Source organism: Heptranchias perlo, chromosome 40 (genome assembly GCF_035084215.1).
Source record: "Heptranchias perlo isolate sHepPer1 chromosome 40, sHepPer1.hap1, whole genome shotgun sequence".
Taxonomy (NCBI): Eukaryota; Metazoa; Chordata; class Chondrichthyes; order Hexanchiformes; family Hexanchidae; genus Heptranchias; species Heptranchias perlo.
The window spans coordinates 1,575,272-1,600,372 of record NC_090364.1 but is presented as its reverse complement, the minus strand read 5'-3'; the positions used below and the strand labels follow the sequence as shown (position 1 = coordinate 1,600,372).

The window sequence follows — 25,101 nt, the reverse complement described above, 5'->3', positions numbered from 1 at the left end:
TTTGAGAATTTGAATTCAGTTTAAAAAGTTGGTATTGGGAAAAGTGACCATGAAGCTGTTGGATGTGTTAGTGTGGGTTTGTTCGAGAACAATGACTGAAACCCTCCCAACATTTCCCTTGCTGTTTATGAGTGGGAGTGATCTCGTGCACCGATTAACCCATTTTACGGTCAGACAAAAGGTCTCTAATCTCGCCTTCCTCCCTCTCCTGCGGGGTAGCCATTAAACACCTTCATGCGTGAAGTAAGGTCTGAGCATTTTTACGTGATTGACTTGAGTATCTCGACTACATAATCTACTTATCTCACTGCATGTTTCTACCACCGTGTATGGAGCTCCCCCACAGGCCTGTACTTTGCTGTTCCTCACTGGCAGTGGAACTACATGCTCTGATCTACTTGATACCCAGGTGCCTGCCATGGTGATCTTACCGGCTTGCCTGTCAGCTTTGAGCATATTTTAGATTCTCCTGCATGTGCTGAGCCAACCTGCTCAAGACATTCCTCAATTTGAGCACAAATGTTATTATATTTATGTCCTTGTCAGTTAGCTCTCCTGACCATGTCCCTCTGGTTATCGGGGTGAAAATCAACTTCAGTGGCGGCACAAAACAGGCGGTAACGGATCGGAACGCCTGCCATGTGCCCCTTTTTCCAGATTTTCCTTTCTATTGAAGTGATGTACACACAAATTGGATTGCAATCTACCATTAGTGTCTAAAGTTCATAAAATGCGTAAATTAGCTCGCGTATGGACCCTTTCACACTACACGCCCAAAACCAGACTAATCAGAGAAAACCCAACCCTCTCTGAACCGGAAGGTGATTGATAATCTCTTATTTTTCAGTTGTCACAGATGAAGTAAGACACAAAGATGCAATAACTAACACTTTTATTTAATAGCATCCATAATAACACAACTAATAACATGACAAGTTTAAGTATTGAGAATTGTGATAAGTACTTGGCCGGATAATATTAACCAACAGTGTAGATCACCATAGACACAACCAGAGCTCATGTGCATCACAGTATCTTAGTCTTGGTCGGGTTTTGCTTAATAAGAATGTTACAGTTGTTATTTTGTTCCTAGCTATGGCCAAGTTAGCAATTGTATTCAAGGTGGTCTTGACAAGTTTCCATCATTGGGTGTTCCTCTGAAATATAAACATTAAACATCAATCCATTCATTTTAATAGATTGCCAGCTGTCGATGGATGGTTCAGGTCTGTCTCTCGGATCCACGGCCGAAGGACAGAATGCCAACACTGAAAACAGGACCCGTTTGCTTATTAAAATTATTACTCTTATTAATGTGAACAAACTTTGCAATGAATAAACTTGTTTTCTAACATTTGTAATGGTTGTATTACTTCCAATTGGTGTTAAATTGTCAAATACCAGGAGAGTGAAGGCCATTTAAAGAGATTTAATGATACGGTTTTCTCACCTTACACTCACTTTCAAGTTAATTTTGACGTCAGTATATTTATTTTCATTCCATCCTGTGTATCTTCAGGTGTTTCCCCATCCTCATTATTCCAGCACCACATGGAGCCAGCACTAGGTGTGGGATGAACACAGTCCCCAAACGGGAACCCACTGCCACCGGCCAAAGGGATCCCACTGTAAGAAATGAGGACGTGATTAACTCTTAGAACAAGACAGGAATATCCAGATAAAATACTCGACATCCGAAATTGTTTCATCTCTAATGAGATTTGCATGGCGTATTTTGAGAACAATTGATTGTTTGGCGGATTCCTGCAATTTCAAACATCTGACAGCAAAAGGAACGATTTTTCCCGTTTCTATAGCGGTTTAGAGGATCCAAAAACCACCCATTCCCATTTACAAACAACCAATGGCTTTTGTGGTGCAGTCCTTGTTATTATGCAGGTACATAGTGAAATCCCACTGACAGCAAATGAGATGAATGACCAGCTAATCTATATTTGGTGATGTTGATTCATGGAGAAATGCTGGCCAGCACATCAGAGAGCTCCTGCTCTTCTTTGGGATCTTTCAGACCCACCTGGAAGAGACTGGAAGAGCCCCAGTTGAATCCAAGTGACCGCAGCTCCAATAATGGGGAAAGAGTGCGTGTTCGAGATGAAAGGAATGAACAGGTGGGATGAAGGGAGTTAATATTGTGTGAATGACACTGAGCGGTTTGTATCGGTAGCTTACAGTAATGATGTGACAGTGAGTGAGAGGAGAGTGAGATTGCTGTTTCTGCCCCATTGTTTGTGCCTCTAACCCTGGTTCTCCCGTGCGGGCTGTCTCCCCAACCTCTTTCCCGGTGTGTTTATCACTCGCTGCTCTCCTCGAACTTTATACAGACGGAATGTGATGCAGGTCCGGGCCGGGGGCTGTACATGTGAATCTAATCGTGTCTCCCGTCATTACATAGCCTGACGGGCAGTGGCGGCTCTGACAGTCCATCTGAAACAAACAGGTTAGAAAATGAAACCTTTGCTCCAGTAGATTGGAGCCGTTCCTCTTGTGGTGTGAACGATCCCCCAGAGAGTCAGCACAACCACTTTCAGGAAATCCTTTCCGAAAGCCGCTCTATGAGCGGACAGCGGCGGGATATCCCATTCCCTGCACCGTCCATGCGTTGACTCTGTCCATCGGGACCCTTTACCCAGATTGATGGGAATCTGCGACATTCACCCCACAGCCCATCGAGGGAAGTAACTGGGCCTCCTGGACCGGCCCGGTGTGATTGTACAAACAAGGCAATCGGTTCAGGCAAATCCTTCATAAACACTGAACACACGGGAGATCCGTGATGGGACATAGGAACAGGAGGAGGCCATTCAGCCCCTCCAGACTGGTCCGCCATTCAATTAGATCGTGGCCGATCTGTATCTCAATTCCATTTCCCCGCCTTTTCTCCATATCCTTTGATAAAGTTATCTAATCAAATAAGGGAGAGTGGGGAGGCGGTATCAGTCTGTGATGTTCGCTCCTCTGCTACTGGATAAATCTCTCCTCTCTGCTCATTGAATGTGTTCACAATTGGGCAGATCTCGCCGTCACCTGATGTGACATTTCTCCTTGAACCAAGATGACGGTGTAAATGATGACACCGAGAATTTTCATCCTTCGGCAATCGGAGGAAGTCAGATGTTGAAACTATTCACGCAATTAGCCCAGCGCGGGTCTCCCTCGTCCTTTTATGTGCTTGTAACTTCCTTTTCAATGGTTGCTAAATCATAATAAAGGGTAGTTGAGAGAGAGTTACCTTTATTAAAACTGAAACATGGACAAATTCAATAGGAAACGGTGACCGGTTCCTTTTCTTATCCACAAGCAGGTGGCAGTGCGAGTTCAGAGCCGAACTAACGTTATCATCTTGACCCCAAATGTGGTTCTATAAAGGGGCTGTAAGGCAAAGGAACAAATGAACAAGTCGCGATACACGTTGGCCAAGTGTGGCATAAGGGACTGTATAATTACAAAGTATGAGAGAGGCCGAGAATGGAGACGGTAAGCCGGACCAGCAACCCAAGATGTCATGAGATAAATCTCACCATTCAATGGATCTGGTAAACGATGAGCAGAAAATGACCATGAAAGTTGCCGGATTGTGGTCAATCCCTCACTAGTTCACTAATATCCTGCAGGGAAGGCTATCTGCCACCCTACCTACTCTGGCCTACAGGTTACTCCAATCAAATATCCTCAGAATGAATAGGGACAGTTATTAAATACTGCCTTGCCAGTGTTGCCCACATCCCAAGAACAAATTAATATACATATAATAAATGGTACCTAGCACCGTTAGAATCATAGAATCATAGAAGTTTACAACATGGGAACAGGCCCTTCGGCCCAACATGTCCATGTCGCCCAGTTTATACCACTAAGCTAGTCCCAATTGCCTGCACTTGGCCCATATCCCTCTATACCCATCTTACCCATGTAACTGTCCAAATGCTTTTTAAAAGACAAAATTGTACCCGCCTCTACTACTGCCTCTGGCAGCTCGTTCCAGACACTCACCACCCTTTGAGTGAAAAAATTGCCCCTCTGGACCCTTTTGTATCTCTCCCCTCTCACCTTAAATCTATGCCCCCTCGTTATAGACTCCCCTACCTTTGGGAAAAGATTTTGACTATCTACCTTATCTATGCCCCTCATTATTTTATAGCCTTCTATAAGATCACCCCTAAACCTCCTACTCTCCAGGGAAAAAAGTCTCAGTCTATCCAACCTCTCCCTATAAGTCAAACCATCAAGTCCCGGTAGCATCCTAGTAAATCTTTTCTGCACTCTTTCTCGTTTAATAATATCCTTTCTATAATAGGGTGACCAGAACTGTACACAGTATTCCAAGTGTGGCCTTACTAATGTCTTGTACAACTTCAACAAGACATCCCAACTCCTGTATTCAATGTTCTGACCAATGAAACCAAGCATGCTGAATGCCTTCTTCACCACCCTATCCACCTGTGACTCCACTTTCAAGGAGCTATGAACCTGTACTCCTAGATCTCTTTGTTCTATAACTCTCCCCAACGCCCTACCAATAACGGAGTAGGTCCTGGCCCGATTCGATCTACCAAAATGCATCACCTCACATTTATCTAAATTAAACTCCATCTGCCATTCATCGGCCCAGTGGCCCAATTTATCAAGATCCCGTTGCAATCCTAGATAACCTTCTTCACTGTCCACAATGCCACCAATCTTGGTGTCATCTGCAAACTTACTAACCATGCCTCCGTTCGGACATAATGTTCGAATAGTCTCATTCTGTACCAAAATATCTATGCTTCCGACTATAAGTAAGGTCAGAATCCCGTGGCAACCTGTCTCCATGAACTGCACCACCGAGTCCCAGTACTGACAGGCCGATGGACATTATTTCTGTACTTGTCTGTGGTTTGCTTCTCCACAGTTTGATGGGTATTTTTGTACTTTCAAGATGTAATATAAATGCAAATATATGAGATAAAATAAAATTTGCAACCGATTGGTGAAACCTAACTAATGACAACATTGAATTATTGACAGGATATATGACGTCAAAACTAAACAAAAGTGAATGGAAATAGTGACTATTATTGTAACTGTGGAGTTAGAGAAAAGTATCTCATAAACCAAGTACTTGCTGTGATAGTGACTCAATCTATTGCTTCTTTTTAGTTTCGGGTACTGACCTGAAAGATTCTTGGTCCCAGTCAAATGAACTGTAATAGAAAATAATTTGACCAATTGAAATCAAATCAGAAAGGGTCATGCAGAAACAAAAAAAATCTAGTATTCAGCTGCTCTATAAATTACAGATTTTATCACTGAGTTGCGCATAGATTAAGTTATATAGTGATGCAAAATGCGATATTTTCTATTTGTGTCCAACTTTACACGGCGACAACCATTATTTGTCAGAGCAGTGGAAGGCATTCAAGGGGGAGATTCAAGGGGTTCAGAGTAAACATGTTCCCACAAACAAAAAGGGTGGGACTGCCAAATCTAGAGCCCCCTGGATGTCAAGGAGTATACAGGGTAAGATAAGGCAAAAAAGGGAAGCTTATGTCAGACACCAAGAGCTCAATACTACAGAAAGCCTAGAGGAGTATAGAAAGTACAGGGGTGAAATTAAAAAGGAAATTAGGAAAGCAAAGAGAGGGCATGAAAAAATACTGGTAAGTAAAATTAAGGAAAACCCAGAGATGTTTTACAAATACATTAAGAGCAGGAGGATAACTAAGGAAAGAGTAGGGCCGATTAAAGACCAGAGAGGTAACCTATGTGTGGAGGTGGAAGATGTGGGTATGGTTCTTAATGAATACTTTGTGTCTGTCTTCACAAAAGAGAGGGATGAATCAGACATTGTAGTTAAGGAGGAGGAGTGTGAAATATTGGATGGGATAAACATAGTGAGAGAGGAAGCAGATAAATCACCAGGCCCAGATGAAATGTATCCCAGGCTGTTAAAAGAAGAAAGGGAGGAAATAGTGGAGGCTCTGACCATCATTTTCCAATCCTCACTGGATACAGGTGTGGTGTCAGAGGATTGGAGGAGGTGGTGGGCCTTCTTCTTGAACCACTGCAGCCCACGTGGTGAAGTTGCTCCAACAATAGGGAATTCCAGGATTTAGATGCAGCAACGATAAAGGAACTGCCGATATATGTCCTAGTCGGAATGGTGAGTGACTTGGAGAGGAACCTGCAGGTGATGGTGTCCCCGTGCATCTGCTGCCCTTGTCCTTCTAGGTGGTGGAGGTCATGGAATTGAAAGATTCCCTTCCTTCCCACAATCAACTGCCCAATTGAGAAACTAATCAAGTTCCTCCTGCATCAGAACTGAGCCCTAGTTGTAGCTCGGGGTGGTTGTCCTGACTTTTGCCCAGAAAATCATGCTGAAAAATGACATTAGGGGTGGCGAGGCTCCAGCCGCGATAGTCCCTCATGGTTGAACAGCCCGTTTACTCACACGTAAAGAATAGCCACTTGGGTGAGGCACCAGGTGCTTTGCTTATCTCTAAATATTTGTGTACATTCTCTCTCTAAGGAATGACAGAGTCTCTCTGATATCCTTTAGTGGCAGGTTATACGCTGTAGATATTGTAAGAATCGGTCTGTATTACATGGATTTAAGAGCTTTTTTATTGAACAGCTGAATAAGGGGACAGGGTCTATAGTGTGGGACATCTCCAAATTTAAAAAGAGTAGAAAAGAAGAGGAGGCTAATCAGGATTGTGGTTATCTGACACCAAGTTTGGGGTTTTAAAAGTCTGTTAACTGTAGAGGAAGGAAAGACTGAAGGAGGTGAGAAATTCTTGGGAACGAATTCATTAGAGTCCGATTCAATGCAAGAAGCCTTGATTTGGACACACTGGGGACATAGGGAGGGGACAGAGTGTGTAGTTTGGGGGTCTGTAGTTTGAGAACAAGAACAATCTAATCCTAAAACGTTGCATTAACTGAGGGACACAGGGCTGGGTTCTGAATAGAGACTGAATTCAAGGTATGAGGTAGATGTTGGAGTATCGATTTGAATTTTGGATCGTTTTCTGTCAACGAGGATTAAACTCATTTCACTCGGTGTGGGGGCAACTTTGACTTTGGGCGATGGTGTAAAACGGGCGATATCGGATCTGACCCCCGTTAGACGGCGCCACCCATTTTTATTTCCACTGACTTCAACTCATGTTTCTCAATTTTTAAAAAAGGACAGATATATGAATCACTGAGGATTTCTTTCAAAGGCTGAGCTACACACATATAAATATATATAAAAATATATATATCTGAAGGGAAATGATATCCCTCCGTCTCACATTGGACCTGCTTGTTGTCCTCTGTCTAGATGCCACTCCCGGGTACAATGCTCTGGTGAGAATGGGGATCTGCAGTTGAGTCCTTCTGTTTCTCATCCTCCTGGGCCTCAGTATGTACTTCTGTTTATCCAAGAAAGATGAGAGGAAAACCCATCTCTTGAGATGAGTTAAACATTACCCGCAGCGAACATTAAACTACACGGGACACAGTGCGGTATATGGAGTACTGTCCAAGCAGGTACTCCAGGTTATTTCAGCCTGCACTCCCTCAGCATGACCATGCTCTCACTCTTCAATGCACTTCTTCCCTTTAATCTTCTCTCCTCCTCTCCTGAACATACTGCCATTTGTCAATGCCCCATGTAACCTCTCTCACATGTCAGGTGTCTCAGCGGCAACACTCTCGCCTCTGAATCAGCAATTTTCTTCCACTATGTTGACATGATTGCTGTAAATTGCATCTCCCCATAGACACCGGACAATGCTTCCTGCAGCTTGGTCAAATCACCTCTCTGGTATAAACTCTGGCCACTACTCGCCTTCATTTTCGGTGATGACGTTGTGAGAGGACCAGACCCTGCTTCACGTGGATACCCTTCTCATGGTCAAATAATTGGCCGAATCCCACAGTCGCTGTCTGTACTAACACTGGGTTGCTACTGGACACATGCTGGCTGCAGTGAAACCAGTCAGTGGGGAGGTAGGGGCAGAGAACTGGGGCTAAAAGGCAATGTGAGCTTGTGCTGGAACCCGAGCGCTGTGGGTTGCTCACTGTGGGTGACGGTGATTATTCTCCAACTACACACATAGTGGCAAAATGGCCAAACCACCTGGGTGGAAGGTAAAAGGGGGGCCAGTCAGTGTCTGTATGACCCACGTGCTTTATGTAGTACGCGTTTCTAATACCCTTTCCCTCTCTCTTTCTCAGTTTAGTAAGAGTCATTGAAAAGCAGGAGGAAGGACGGTAAGATCGGGATTCTTACCATTTTCCCTCTCTTTTGTTCTGCCATTCTCTCCTCTTCTGTTGCTGAGATCCAGGTCCCAAGGGTACCGGTCACACTCTGGTGCCTTGTCCAGTGCTCATTCTTCACATGAGAGTCTGGACTGCAAGTGTTGGCTGACTGTTTGACTCTCAGGGGCATCACATCCCAACCTGATCCTGTTCTCTTCCCACAGCCACCCAGGTGCACTTTCCAACAGGAGTCACTGGGTAGCGATTATGGAGAAGGATCAATGCCGGAGTGTTACCCTCCCTCGGCCAGGGATCACCACCTGAGTGTTACTCTCCCTCGGCCAGAGATCAATGCCTGAGTGTTACCCTCCCTCGGCCAGGAATCAATGCCTGAGTGTTACCCTCCCTCGGCCAGAGATCAATGCCTGAGTGTTACCCTCCCTCGGCCAGAGATCAATGCCTGAGTGTTACCCTCCCTCGGCCAGGAATCAATGCCTGAGTGTTACCCTCCCTCGGCCAGAGATCAATGCCTGAGTGTTACCCTCCCTCGGCCAGGAATCAATGCCTGAGTGTTACCCTCCCTCGGCCAGAGATCAATGCCTGAGTGTTACCCTCCCTCGGCCAGAGATCAATGCCTGAGTGTTACCCTCCCTCGGCCAGGAATCAATGCCTGAGTGTTACCCTCCCTCGGCCAGGAATCAATGCCTGAGTGTTACCCTCCCTCGGCCAGGAATCAATGCCTGAGTGTTACCCTCCCTCGGCCAGGAATCAATGCCTGAGTGTTACCCTCCCTCGGCCAGAGATCAATGCCTGAGTGTTACCCTCCCTCGGCCAGAGATCAATGCCTGAGTGTTACCCTCCCATGGCCAGAGATCAATGCCTGAGTGTTACCCTCCCTCGGCCAGAGATCAATGCCTGAGTGTTACCCTCCCTCGGCCAGAGATCAATGCCTGAGTGTTACCCTCCCTCGGCCAGGAATCAATGCCTGAGTGTTACCCTCCCTCGGCCAGGAATCAATGCCTGAGTGTTACCCTCCCTCGGCCAGGAATCAATGCCTGAGTGTTACCCTCCCTCGGCCAGAGATCAATGCCTGAGTGTTACCCTCCCTCGGCCAGGGGTGCTGAGGCCAGTTATAGCATACCGCCTGCCAATCTGGCTAAGGTTGGCAATTCCAGGATCTTGACCCAATGACGATGAAAAGTGATCAGCCCAGCTCCCAGTGACAGGCGGAGGGACCCACTGCATGGAGGGGAGCAAAAATGGGGCATAGAATCCAAGGATCCTAGAATCTTACATCATAGAAGTAGGTCATTCGGCCCATCGTGTCTGTGCCGGCTCTTTAAAAGAGCGACCCAATTAGTCCCACTCCCCAGCTCTTTCCCCGTATCCATGCAAATTTCTCCCCTTCAAGTATTTATCCAATTCCGTTTTGAATTTATTATTGAATCTGCTTCCACCGCCCTTTGAGGCAGTGAATTCCAGATCTTAACAACTCGCTGCGTAAATAAAAATTCTCCTCATCTCCCCTCGGGCTCCTTTCTGGGGGGAGTTACCAGCAGGGGGTGACTTTGGTTTTCGGCTGTGGCTTCCATGCCGTGCAACTCCAGAAGTACTTTCTCACTCTCATTGGTAGCGAACACACTGAACTGTGCAGATATGGGGGTTCCGACTGTGGAACGGACCAGTGTCACTCTGTGACTGATCACTCAGTGACGGGTGAGAGCCGTGCAGGCTCAGGCCCTCACATAACGTCCCGTCCCCTCGCTCTCTCTAGGGCTCCCAACATCTCCCAGTAGGAAATAAAATTAATCCAAGTGGTTAAAATCATGTCTGAGGCATTAAACCTCCCTGTCTGTAAGCAGCAGAGGTTCACTGAGGGTCACCAGGCTGCTTTAGTTAGCATTTCCTACAGAATAGTTAACGTTTATGACCAGGCTGATCGCTATTTGATGAGGACGTTACTGAGATCTTTCTATCCAGTGTCAGAAAATCACCATTTTGCAAAAAATTATGGCAGTTGCAAGACATATAATTAAAAATACCTTTTCAATAGTTTGCTGTAGAAAGCCCCAGAACCTCTGCTCCTGCAGCTCAGAGTTAAGGACTGTTGGTTTGTGGCAAATCTTAATGTGTGTGTGAGAGAGACAAAGTTAAGAAGTCTGTGTGAGTCTGTGTGCGTGTGTATCTGTAAGTGCGTTTGTGCATCTGTATGAGCGTTTGTGTGTATCTGTATGCGTGTGTGTATCCGTATGCGTGTGTATCTGTATGAGCGTTTGTGTGATTCTGTATCTATGTGTGTGTGTGTCTATATCTGTACATGTGCCTCTGTGTGTATATGTATATGCTCTCTCTCTCTGTATACGGTGTCTCAATGCTGGTGCAGCCATAACCTATGACATTAGTTAACTGGAGGACATCACTAGGTAATGGAAATTAAAAATGGTTGCATGTTCACAGAGGCCAGCAGGCATTGACTGCTCCCTTCTTGTTAGTACTGGTACAGAGAGACAATGCAAAAACCTTAACATGTCCTCCCTCCTCTCCTGATGATCTGACTCCTGCTGGCTTGTGGGTTCCACACCAGATGGTCTCCAGTATCTCCAGGAGCAGGCCCGAAGGGCCGAATGGCCTACTCTTGCTCCTATTTTCTATGATCTCATTCAAGTGGCCAGTTTTCATGTGTGAGCCTAGACTATGGGTGTCAGTCAGCTATTTTAACATGGGGGGCATCACAGCCAACCCCCTTGCCTAGCCTCACCTGACATCCACACACCTGATTCGCCAACCTCTATGCAACAGCTTTATAGAGAGCGGAGCTTCCAGACGCAAGTAAGGAAGGGAGTCCTTACTCTATAATACAGCCCAAAGTGAAGGAAGGGAGTCCTTACTCTATAATACAGCCCAAAGTGAAGGAAGGGAGTCCTTACTCTATAATACAGCCCAAAGTGAAGGAAGGGAGTCCTTACTCTATAATACAGCCCAAAGTGAAGGAGCATTGACCTGGATACAGACCGGTGTCAGGACCGTCCTATCAGACCTCAGACGACACCATCTGTCTTTCTGCACAGAGTCCCAGTTCTCTTTCTGTTTGTAGCTGTAGCCCGTCCCTATCACTCATCGTCTGATGTTTTGCTTCAGTCCCTGGTTGTATATTTCTTGGGGAGCTGGGGATTGTTCACTAATTCTGTGTGAGAAAGATGTATCGTGTGAGTTGCCATGTTCACCCTACTCCTGTGGAACTACAAAACCCAGATCACATGACAAATAACAGCAAAATGTGAGAGACAGAAAATGAATCAAAAGTAAAAAGATTTCAGTTTCGCAGCACTCGATGCAGTTCATTAAATAAAAGTTCTGAGCCAACATGTGTTGTTTGGGGTGAGGTTTTGCTGCAGTTGTTGAAGGGGATTGAACAAGCATAGAACAGGAACAGGAAGGAGATAATTGAAGTACTTTGATGCTGATCACAGACATTATGGCAGGAGCCAGTCTGTGAGTCAGGTCCGGAGTATGTGAATTGGCATCTGTTGAAGGCTTTGGAGACTAGAGAGTGGGAAAAACTAACTGTGCAGCAAAAAATATATAAATCCACCATAGTAAATAAGGGAGTGAGTGTTTAATCATTTAAATAACTGAGAAAAAGACACAAGGTTTTGGGAGGGAGGAGGACAGAATATACAAATAAATAAAAGTACCTTTTGGTACAATTTGAGCTTTCTCTTCTGTTTTGTCTTCTGTTCACAATTTCCATAAGCAGACCATGATTATGAACAATAACCTGTTCCATGTAGATTCTGTGTTTGGGTTTGTGTGCCCAGTGCCCTGTATATTCTGTGTTTGGGTTAGTGTGCCCAGTGCCCTGTATATTCTGTGTTTGGGTTAGTGTGGGAATCGGTCGGTGAGGGAATTAGTCGGTGAGGGAATCGGTCAGTGAGGGAACCGGTCAGTGAGGGAATTGGTCGATGAGGGAATCGGTTGGTGAGGGAGTCGGTCGGTGAGGGAATTGGTCGATGAGGGAATCGGTCGGTGAGGGAATCGGTCGGTGAGGGAATCGGTCGGTGAGGGAATCGATCGGTGAGGGATTCAATCGGTGAGGGATTCGGTCAGTTAGGGAATCGGTCGGTGAGGATGTCGGTCGGTGAGGGAGTCGGTCGGTGAAGGAGTCGGTCGATGAGGGAATCGGTCGGTGAGGGATTCGGTTGCTGAGGGAATCGGTCGATGAGGGAATCGATCGGTGAGGGAATCGATCGGTGAGGGAATCGATCGGTGAGGGATTCGGTCAGTTAGGGAGTCGGTCGATGAGGGAGTCGGTCGGTGAAGGAGTCGGTCGGTGAGGGAGTCGGTCGGTGAGGGAGTCGGTTGAATTAAACAACAATCATCCAAATGGAAATAACAGGACCACTTTCTCCCACTGGCACTGGGTGGGGTCAATTTGCCCATAGAGATGGGGGAAACCCAATGCCTGAATCCTCCACCTTATGGACTTCAATTGCATTATGGGAGATGGAAGATGGCGGAGCAGGAGATGGGAGATTCCAGATCTTATGTCTTTTGCAAAGCCCTGTGCTTTGCCCACACAACACTTTACCAGAAGGGGTGTATGATCATTTCTCGGTGGGACCCAATTACAGGTTCCCACAGGCACCACATGACTGACATCCACCAGTAACCATACTCCAGTGGGGAGGGGGCTTCATCTGAATTTCTCAATTTGTGACGTTGCTCCGTCTTCTCCAGAACTTGTGGGAGCCCAATAGGTGTCCTGAAAGAAAGACTCCATATCAGGGGTCCTGCTGGTGAGACCCTCCCCCTGGTGAGACCGTACCCCTGGTGAGACCCTCCCCCTGGTGAGATCCTCCCCCTGGTGAGACCCCTCTTCAACGTTACAGAGCTGTACAAGTTTTCTGCATGTTGTACAGAGATGCCATTCACAAAATCAAGACCGAGCCAGGAGTCCCCGATTGTTCGCCCAGTGACCTGATCGATCCATCACCTGAACAACAGATGTTGGAATGTTTCTCATCTGAAGGGGCATATATCACGGTAACATGTGAGAGGCATTCTGTAAAGAGGAGACTACATAATTTATCTACAAATTCACTCTGTAAAGCCAGGAATTTGGCCTAATCTAATCCATCTGCTGCTGTCAGCATCTGGGAACATTTAACACCCTCCACTGCAGTGGTTCAGTCTGCATTAAGACTCACCGCAGGTCATTTTAACTTATGGTGATAGAGTAAAGCGGGTGATATCGCATCGGATATGAAGTCAATGCAAAGGAAAATTGGGAGAGATGTATAAAGGACAGGGTGCATAATGGACAGGATGTATAATAGGCAGGGTGTAAAATGAACAGGGTGTATAATGGACAGGGTGCATAATGGACAGGGTGCATAATGGGTGGGGTGTAAAATGGACAGGGTGCAGAATGGACAGGTATATAATGGACAGATGTATAATGGACAGGATGTATAACGGACAGGGTGTATAATGGACAGGGTGTATAATGGACAGGGTGTATAATGGACAGGATGTATAACGGACAGGGTGTATAATGGACAGGGTGTATAACGGACAGGGTGTATAATGGACAGGGTGTATAATGGACAGGGTGTATAATGGACAGGGTGTATTATGGACAGGGTGTATTATGGACAGGTGTAGAATGGACAGGGTGTATAATGGACAGGTGTGTATTATGGACAGGTGTAGAATGGACAGGGTGTATAATGGACAGGGTGTATTATGGACAGGTGTAGAATGGACAGGGTGTATAATGGACAGGTGTAGAATGGACAGGTGTAGAATGGACAGGGCGTTGAATTGACAGGGTGTTGAATTGACAGGGTGTTGAATTGACAGGGTGTATAATGGACAGGTGTATATTGGACAGGGTGTATAATGGACAGGTGTATAATGGACAGGTGTGTAATGGACAGGGTGTATAATGGACAGGTGTAGAATGGACAGGGCGTTGAATTGACAGGGTGTTGAATTGACAGGGTGTATAATGGACAGGTGTATATTGGACAGGGTGTATAATGGACAGGTGTATAATGGACAGGTGTGTAATGGACAGGGTGTATAATGGACAGGTGTATAATGGACAGGTGTATAATGGACAGGGTGTGTAATGGACAGGGTGTATAATGGACAGGGTGTATAATGGACAGGTGTGTAATGGACAGGTGTGTAATGGACAGGGTGTATAATGGACAGGGTGTATAATGGACAGGGTGTATAATGGACAGGTGTGTAATGGACAGGGTGTATAATGGACAGGTGTGTAATGGACAGGGTGTATAATGGACAGGTGTGTAATGGACAGGGTGTATAATGGACAGGTGTGTAATGGACAGGGTGTATAATGGACAGGTGTGTAATGGACAGGTGTGTAATGGACAGGGTGTATAATGGACAGGGTGTATAATGGACAGGTGTGTAATGGACAGGGTGTATAATGGACAGGTGTGTAATGGACAGGGTGTATAATGGACAGGGTGTATAATGGACAGGTGTGTAATGGACAGGGTGTATAATGGACAGGGTGTATAATGGACAGGGTGTATAATGGACAGGGTGTATAATGGACAGGGTGTATAATGGATAGGGTGTATAATGGACAGGTGTGTAATGGACAGGGTGTATAATGGACAGGGTGTATAATGGACAGGGTGTATAATGGACAGGGTGTATAATGGACAGGGTGTATAATGGACAGGGTGTATAATGGACAGGGTGTATAATGGACAGGGTGTATAATGGACAGGTGTGTAATGGACAGGTGTGTAATGGACAGGGTGTATAATGGACAGGGTGTATAATGGACAGGTGTGTAATGGACAGGTGTGTAATGGACAGGGTGTATAATGGACAGGTGTGTAATGGACAGGGTGTATAATGGACAGGTGTGTAATGGACAGGGTGTATAATGGACAGGTGTGTAATGGACAGGGTGTATAATGGACAGGGTGTATAATGGACAGGTGTATAATGGACAGGGTGTATAATGGACAGGTGTATAATGGACAGGTGTATAATGGACAGGTGTATAATGGACAGGTGTATAATGGACAGGGTGTATAACGACGAGGTGTATAACGGACAGGGTGTATAATGGACAGGGTGTATAATGGACAGGGTGTATAATGGACAGGTGTATAATGGACAGGGTGTAAAACGGACAGGGTGCATAATGGACAGGGTGTATAATGGACAGATGTATAATGGACAGGGTGTATAATGGACAGGGTGTATAATGGACAGGTGTATAATGGACAGGTGTGTAATGGACAGGGTGTATAATGGACAGGTGTGTAATGGACAGGGTGTATAATGGACAGGTGTGTAATGGACAGGGTGTATAATGGACAGGTGTGTAATGGACAGGGTGTATAATGGACAGATGTATAATGGACAGGGTGTATAATGGACAGGTGTATAATGGACAGGGTGTATAATGGACAGGTGTATAATGGACAGGTGTATAATGGACAGGTGTATAATGGACAGGGTGTATAACGACGAGGTGTATAACGGACAGGGTGTATAATGGACAGGGTGTATAATGGACAGGGTGTATAATGGACAGGGTGTATAATGGACAGGGTGTATAATGGACAGGTGTATAATGGACAGGGTGTAAAACGGACAGGGTGCATAATGGACAGGGTGTATAATGGACAGATGTATAATGGACAGGGTGTATAATGGACAGGGTGTATAATGGACAGGTGTATAATGGACAGGTGTATAATGGACAGGGTGTATAATGGACAGGGTGTATAATGGACAGGGTGTATAATGGACAGGTGTGTAATGGACAGGGTGTATAATGGACAGGGTGTATAATGGACAGGGTGTATAATGGGCAGGTGTGTAATGGACAGGGTGTATAATGGGCAGGGTGTATAATGGACAGGGTGTATAATGGACAGGGTGTATAATGGACAGGGTGTATAATGGGCAGGTGTGTAATGGACAGGGTGTATAATGGACAGGGTGTATAATGGACAGGTGTATAATGGACAGGGTGTATAATGGACAGGTGTGTAATGGACAGGGTGTATAATGGACAGGTGTGTAATGGACAGGTGTGTAATGGACAGGTGTATAATGGACAGGTATGTAATGGGCGATTGTATAACGGGTGGGTGATCTGAAATCACTCATTTTACACTATCACGAAAAGGTAAAATTACCCCCGGTGTCTCCAAAGATGAAAGAATGTTGTTGGTCAGCAGTAAACACACATCTTTCCACCACTGTTTAAATCTGCTCCATGGAGCTGCTCTTACTGCCAGGATGTGTTTGAGCAGCTGATTCTTTGTGTGTACAGCAGGCAGGAGGGTGTAAACTCTGCTCCAGCCCCCTGTTCTGCCATTCTGTGATCCCAGCTCCTGCCCCACTCTATCCTGATCCACAAGCCATGATCACAGCATGGTGTCGTTGGGAGGAATAGATCCCCTTATTATCGGGAGAGAATAGATCCCCTTATTACTGACAGTGAATAGATCCCTTTATCACTGATGGTGAATAGATCCCCTTATCACTGATGATGAATAGATCCCCTTATTACTGATGATGAATCGATCCCCATATCACTGATGGTGAATAGATCCACTTATTACTGACAGTGAATAGATCCCCTTATCACTGATGATGAATAGATCCACTTATCACTGATGATGAATAGATCCCCTTATTACTGATGATGAATCGATCCCCATATCACTGATGGTGAATAGATCCCCTTATTACTGACAGTGAATAGATCCCCTTATCACTGATGATGAATACATCCACTTATCACTGATGATGAATAGATCCCCCTATCACTGATGGTGAATACATCCCTGAGAAATAATAAAAAGTAACATTGTCCCAAAGATACTGACTGCGGATAAACAACATCGGTCCTGTTTACTCGGTCCATTGATGTTTCTTGATCCTGTTTTTCACAGACTGCCTGTTTTCAATTTGTAATAAAGTACCCAAGATATAAAAATAACACGATTCTATCCAAACTGGCCAAAATGACTCTGTGATGAGACAACCCCTGGCATCTCTTCAGCTGTTTGTAAATCTGAACAAACATGTTTCCAGAAGGAAAGTTAATGATGCAAACAGTACGGAATAAACAGCTGCACCATCTGGACTGGTCCTTAGTCTCACAGATAGAACATTGGCTTCAACTACTGGTTTCTTCTGACTTACTGATCCCAGCAATGGCTGCACTTGATCCCAGACCTCCAGTCCCCAAGACACACAGCATCCTCACACTGTACCCCGACACACAGCATCCTCAGACTGTACCCCGACACACAGCATCTTCAGACTGTACCCCGACACACAGCATCCTCACACTGTACCCCGACACACAGCATCCTCAGACTGTACCCCGACACACAGCATCCTCAGACTGTACCCCGACACACAGCATCCTCAGACTGTACCCCGACACACAGCATCCTCACACTGTACCCCGACACACGGCATCCTCACACTGTACCCCGACACACAGCATCCTCACACTGTACCCCGACACACAGCATCCTCACACTGTACCCCGACACACAGCATCCTCACACTGTACCCCGACACACAGCATCCTCAGACTGTACCCCGACACACGGCATCCTCACACTGTACCCCGACACACGGCATCCTCACACTGTACCCCGACACACGGCATCCTCACACTGTACCCCGACACACGGCATCTTCAGACTGTACCCCGACACACGGCATCTTCAGACTGTACCCCGACACACGGCATCTTCAGACTGTACCCCGACACACGGCATCTTCAGACTGTACCCCGACACACGGCATCCTCACACTGTACCCCGACACACGGCATCTTCAGACTGTACCCCGACACACGGCATCTTCAGACTGTACCCCGACACACGGCATCTTCAGACTGTACCCCGACACACGGCATCTTCAGACTGTACCCCGACACACGGCATCTTCAGACTGTACCCCGACACACGGCATCTTCAGACTGTACCCCGACACACGGCATCTTCAGACTGTACCCCGACACACGGCATCTTCAGACTGTACCCCGACACACGGCATCTTCAGACTGTACCCCGACACACGGCATCTTCAGACTGTACACCGACACACGGCATCTTCAGACTGTACCCTGACGCACAGCATCTTCAGACTGTACCCCGACACACGGCATCTTCAGACTGTACCCTGACACACAGCATCCTCAGACTGTACCCCGACACACAGCATCCTCAGACTGTACCCCGACACACAGCATCCTCAGACCGTACCCCGACACATAGCATCCTCACACTGTACCCCGACACACAGCATCCTCACACTGTACCCCGACACACAGCATCCTCAGACTGTACCCCGACACACAGCATCCTCAGACTGTACCCCGACACACAGCATCTTCAGACTGTACCCCGACACACGGCATCCTCAGAATGTACCCCGACACACGGCATCTTCAGACTGTACCCCGACACACGGCATCTTCAGACTGTACCCCGACACACGGCATCCTCAGACTGTACCCCGACACACGGCATCTTCAGACTGTACCCTGACGCACAGCATCTTCAGACTGTACCCCGACACACGGCATCCTCAGACTGTACCCCGACACACGGCATCTTCAGACTGTACCCTGACGCACAGCATCCTCACACTGTACCCCGACACACAGCATCCTCACACTATACCCCGACACACAGCATCCTCACACTGTACCCCGACACACAGCATCCTCACACTGTACCCCGACACACGGCATCCTCAGACTGTACCCCGACACACGGCATCCTCACACTGTACCCCGACACACAGCATCCTCACACTGTACCCCGACACACAGCATCCTCACACTGTACCCCGACACACGGCATCTTCAGACTGTACCCCGACACACAGCATCTTCAGACTGTACCCTGACGCACAGCATCTTCAGACTGTACCCTGACGCACAGCATCCTCACACTGTACCCCGACACACAGCATCCTCACACTATACCCCGACACACAGCATCCTCACACTGTACCCCGACACACAGCATCCTCACACTATACCCCGACACACAGCATCCTCACACTGTACCCCGACACACGGCATCCTCAGACTGTACCCCGACACACAGCATCCTCACACTGTACCCCGACACACGGCATCTTCAGACTGTACCCTGACGCACAGCATCTTCAGACTGTACCCCGACACACGGCATCTTCAGACTGTACCCCGACACACGGCATCTTCAGACTGTACCCTGACACACAGCATCCTCACACTGTACCCTGACGCACAGCATCTTCAGACTGTACCCCGACACACGGCATCTTCAGACTGTACCCTGACACACAGCATCCTCAGACTGTACCCCGACACACAGCATCCTCACACTGTACCCCGACACACAGCATCCTCAGACTGTACCCCGACACACAGCATCCTCACACTGTACCCCGACACACAGCATCCTCACACTGTACCCCGACACACGGCATCCTCAGACTGTACCCCGACACACGGCATCTTCAGACTGTACCCCGACACACAGCATCTTCAGACTGTACCCTGACGCACAGCATCTTCAGACTGTACCCCGACACACAGCATCCTCACACTATACCCCGACACACAGCATCCTCACACTGTACCCCGACACACAGCATCCTCACACTATACCCCGACACACAGCATCCTCACACTGTACCCCGACACACGGCATCTTCAGACTGTACCCCGACACACGGCATCTTCAGACTGTACCCCGACACACGGCATCTTCAGACTGTACCCCGACACACGGCATCTTCAGACTGTACCCCGACACACGGCATCTTCAGACTGTACCCCGACACACGGCATCTTCAGACTGTACCCCGACACACGGCATCTTCAGACTGTACACCGACACACGGCATCTTCAGACTGTACCCTGACGCACAGCATCTTCAGACTGTACCCCGACACACGGCATCTTCAGACTGTACCCTGACACACAGCATCCTCAGACTGTACCCCGACACACAGCATCCTCAGACTGTACCCCGACACACAGCATCCTCAGACCGTACCCCGACACATAGCATCCTCACACTGTACCCCGACACACAGCATCCTCACACTGTACCCCGACACACAGCATCCTCAGACTGTACCCCGACACACAGCATCCTCAGACTGTACCCCGACACACAGCATCTTCAGACTGTACCCCGACACACGGCATCCTCAGACTGTACCCCGACACACGGCATCTTCAGACTGTACCCCGACACACAGCATCTTCAGACTGTACCCCGACACACGGCATCCTCAGACTGTACCCCGACACACGGCATCTTCAGACTGTACCCTGACGCACAGCATCTTCAGACTGTACCCCGACACACAGCATCCTCACACTATACCCCGACACACAGCATCCTCACACTGTACCCCGACACACGGCATCCTCAGACTGTACCCCGACACACGGCATCTTCAGACTGTACCCCGACACACGGCATCTTCAGACTGTACCCCGACACACAGCATCCTCACACTATACCCCGACACACAGCATCCTCACACTGTACCCCGACACACAGCATCCTCAGACTGTACCCCGACACACAGCATCCTCACACTATACCCCGACACACAGCATCCTCACACTGTACCCCGACACACAGCATCCTCACACTGTACCCCGACACACAGCATCCTCACACTATACCCCGACACACAGCATCCTCACACTGTACCCCGACACACAGCATCCTCACACTATACCCCGACACACAGCATCCTCACACTGTACCCCGACACACAGCATCCTCACACTGTACCCCGACACACGGCATCCTCAGACTGTACCCCGACACACGGCATCTTCAGACTGTACCCCGACACACAGCATCTTCAGACTGTACCCTGACGCACAGCATCTTCAGACTGTACCCCGACACACAGCATCCTCACACTATACCCCGACACACAGCATCCTCACACTGTACCCCGACACACAGCATCCTCACACTATACCCCGACACACAGCATCCTCACACTGTACCCCGACACACGGCATCCTCAGACTGTACCCCGACACACAGCATCCTCACACTGTACCCCGACACACGGCATCTTCAGACTGTACCCTGACGCACAGCATCTTCAGACTGTACCCTGACGCACAGCATCTTCAGACTGTACCCTGACACACAGCATCCTCACACTGTACCCTGACGCACAGCATCTTCAGACTGTACCCCGACACACAGCATCCTCAGACTGTACCCCGACGCACAGCATCTTCAGACTGTACCCCGATGCACAGAATTTTCGAGCCGTGACATAAAATTAATAATCAACCCGCCATCAGTCAGCCCGGATTCTAGCTCAATGTTGCCAAAGAAGGTTTTAGAATCCTGGACATTCAGTGATTGAGTTGAGAAATGACTAAGAACAGGATTAAGCTCACCCACTTAATCGACAGGTTGAGATCTGTACTATACCTTACCTGAACACAGTATATCCTATGACATGTACACAGTACTGTATATCTTGTGACTTGTACACAGTATATCATATAACATGTATACAGTATACTCTATGACATGTACACAATATATTGTATGACATGTACACAATATATTGTGTGACATGTACACAGTGTATCTTGTGATGTACATGATATATCCTATCACATGTGCATTGTATGACATGTACACAGTATAATGTATGACATGTACACTGTATATCCTGTGACATGTACACTGTATATCCTGTTACATGTACACTGTATATCCTGTGACATGTACAGAGTATATCCTGTGACATGTACAGAGTATATCCTGTGACATGTACACTGTATATCCTGTGACATGTACACTGTATATCCTGTGACATGTACACAGTATATCCTGTGACATGTACACAGTATATCCTGTGGCATGTACACAGTATATCCTGTGACATGTATACAGTATATCCTGTGACATGTACACAGTATATCCTGTGACATGTATACAGTATATCCTGTGACATGTACACAGTATATCCTGTGACATGTACACAGTATATCCTGTGACATGTACACAGTATATCCTGTGACATGTACACAGTATATCCTGTGACATGTACACAGTATATCCTGTGACATGTACACTTTGACACCTGCATGGTATAAATTCTGAACCCCCCCCCCCCCCACGTTAGGTATAAATAAATATCTGCACTAACAGAGTTTGGAGATGTGCCCACTGTGATCCATCAGGAGCAGCAATGGGTTGACATTTCCAGCAGAACCACTAATTCCCACATACCAAAATGGGAATAACGGTTTGAATCTGAGGGAAGCATTGGGGAGAGAGGGATAGAAAAAAAGAGAAAGGCAGAACAAGAGAAAGGGAGGATAGAGAAAAGCACTGGATGGAGAGAGAGAAGCAAAAGGGAGGGAGTGAGTGCATGGGTAGTTTTAAAAGGTACCACCTGAATGAAGCTGTGAGAGATACCAGTCAGTGTTCTTTCAAAACATCTGGTCAGCTCAAGCAGGCCAGCTATAAATGCCAACACAGTCAACACTTTCCACCTGAGAGATGGAGCTTCCTGTACTTGCTGCCCTTCATGCACCTTGTATATCCTATTGTATCACAGTATACTCCTCTTGTGAAGCAGGGCTTGAGGTATCTTTATGCACAGAGCCACATCTCTCCCTGAGACTCAGGTGTGTGGACTCACACTTCCAGGTTCACCCTGCTTTAGCAATATGGCAGGGGCAGGGAGGGGGTGGGGAGGTGCTGTGAGACCCTGGGAGGGGCACACATGGGAATCTGGATGAGGGATGGGGTTTGTAACAAGTGTCACCCATTGGGTTGTTGGGCTTATGTGGTTACTGTGGTTGTTGGCTCAGTTATTTAGTAATTTAGGTTGGTCTCTAAAGAAAGACTTGTATTTATATAGTGCCTCAGAACATCCCAATGCGCTTTACAGCCAATGAAGTACCTTTGAAGTGTAGTCAATGTAGGAAACACGGCAGCTCATTTTGTGCACAGCAAGATCCCACAATCAGCAATGTGATATTGACCAGATAATGAATCTGTTTTCGGGATGTTGGTTGAATGATAAATACTGACCAGGTCACCGGGGAGAACTCCACTGCTCGAAGTTTTCGATAGCATAATTCCGACAGAATATCGCACAGAACTAAAGCACAGGGAATACCAGCTGATATCACACAGCAATGGCTCTACACACCAGGATAGTACCAGCTCCGAGCCCCAGGCTGTGCTGAGCTCGCTGGTCTCGGCCGAGCAGCAGATGGGAACAAGTGGCCATGAAAGGGAAACATCACCCTGGGTTCCTGCTCTCGATCCAGCTGCAAAGTGCACATGTGGACTTCAGGTGGGGACAGAATAGCCTTGCTTGTGATGCCCTCAACGGTGGAATAGCTTGCGCCAACTCACTGTCAGGGCTCGCACCTGAGGTAGCAAAGTTATGAAGTGATACTCGAACGGGAGTCAGTGCTGGAGGAGTGGGAGCGGATGGGGGGGGAGCGGAGTGGGGGGGGGAGCGGAGTGGGGTGGGGGGAGTCAGTGCTGTAGGGAGGGGGGAGTGGAGCGGGGGGAGTGGAGCGTGGGGGGGAGATAATCACAACACAACATTGAGCTAATGATGCGAGTTTGAATATAAATGAAATTGCTGATCAGTGAAATTAATTCCCAGGTTTAATCACCTGCTCGAATCGATATTTTAAACTTTTCATTTCAATGTCTGACTGCCTCTAACAGTCACATCTTTTTACCATCTGGAGTTTAAAGCAAAGACTCGTCCACACGTCACTGGCAATAAAAAAGTGTGGAGGAACTTTGAACGAACTGGCAGAAAGTTTTGCGAGTTGAGAGAGAGGGAGAGAGAGAGAGAGAGGGAGAGAGAGAGAGAGAGGGAGCCAGAATCTGGGAGAGGAGACACGTCTGTCTGGGGACAACTGGAACGGGGGAAGAGAACTTCCTCACATTTTAGAAGTAAACAGATCAAGAAAGGAAAGATTTAAAAGGTAAAATGTTCCAACTAATCAAACTAGTCAAACAAATACTAACTGGATAAAGTCATAAGTCGAGTTTTTATTTCGTACCTTCAGGTAATATTTTACAGTTTAAATGGGAAATGTCTTTATGGACTGAACACTGCGGAATATGGGGTTAGTTTTGAAGATGAGGAGGGGGGTGAGGAGGGGGACTGATGGGTCACACAGAGATCATTCAATTAAACATTCACTCTTTAAAAAAATGGTCAATTTTAGCCAATCAAAATTGTATTTCAAACACAGAAACCGGTGACATTTTAAAGTGCGGATGAAGTTGGATTTTACCTGTTTAATGGGCGCTCTCCAGACTATTGGGAACTTTGAATCTGTCCTGTTGATCTCATTCTCTGAAGTGCGGAGCCTCCCATGTTGTGTGGTGTCTGTCAGTTCACTCAGCCTCACTCACACTCAGCCTCACTCTGAGCCTCACACTCATTCTCACTCTGAGCCTCACACTCATTCTGAGCCTCACACTCATTCTCACACTCAACCTCACTCTGGGCCTCACACTCAACCTCACTCTGAGCCTCACACTCAACCTCACTCTGAGCCTCACACTCATTCTCACACTCAACCTCACACTCAGCTTCACTCACACTCATTCTCACACTCATTCTCACTCTGAGCCTCACACTCAGCCTCAATGTAATTCTGCTTATCTGAAAGGAAATGATTTCCATTTTATTTCGAGCTCTCTATCCCTCAGTCTGTGAGTTCCAGTAAAGGCCGTGTTCCCTTTATTTACAGATTGTTCTGTGAACTTTCAATGTTTACA

General features: G+C 47.1%; 1 long non-coding RNA gene across 1 annotated transcript; it reads right to left on the bottom strand.

Moving 5' to 3' along the window:
* Positions 1–911: 911 nt before the first annotated feature.
* LOC137305314 (uncharacterized) lies at positions 912–24,838 on the bottom strand. The gene is made up of 4 exons (XR_010958699.1): positions 24,612–24,838; positions 5,172–5,201; positions 3,251–3,390; positions 912–1,626 (listed from the first exon to the last, which is right to left on the bottom strand). It is a non-coding gene; the product is annotated as an uncharacterized lncRNA (long non-coding RNA).
* Positions 24,839–25,101: the final 263 nt, after the last annotated feature.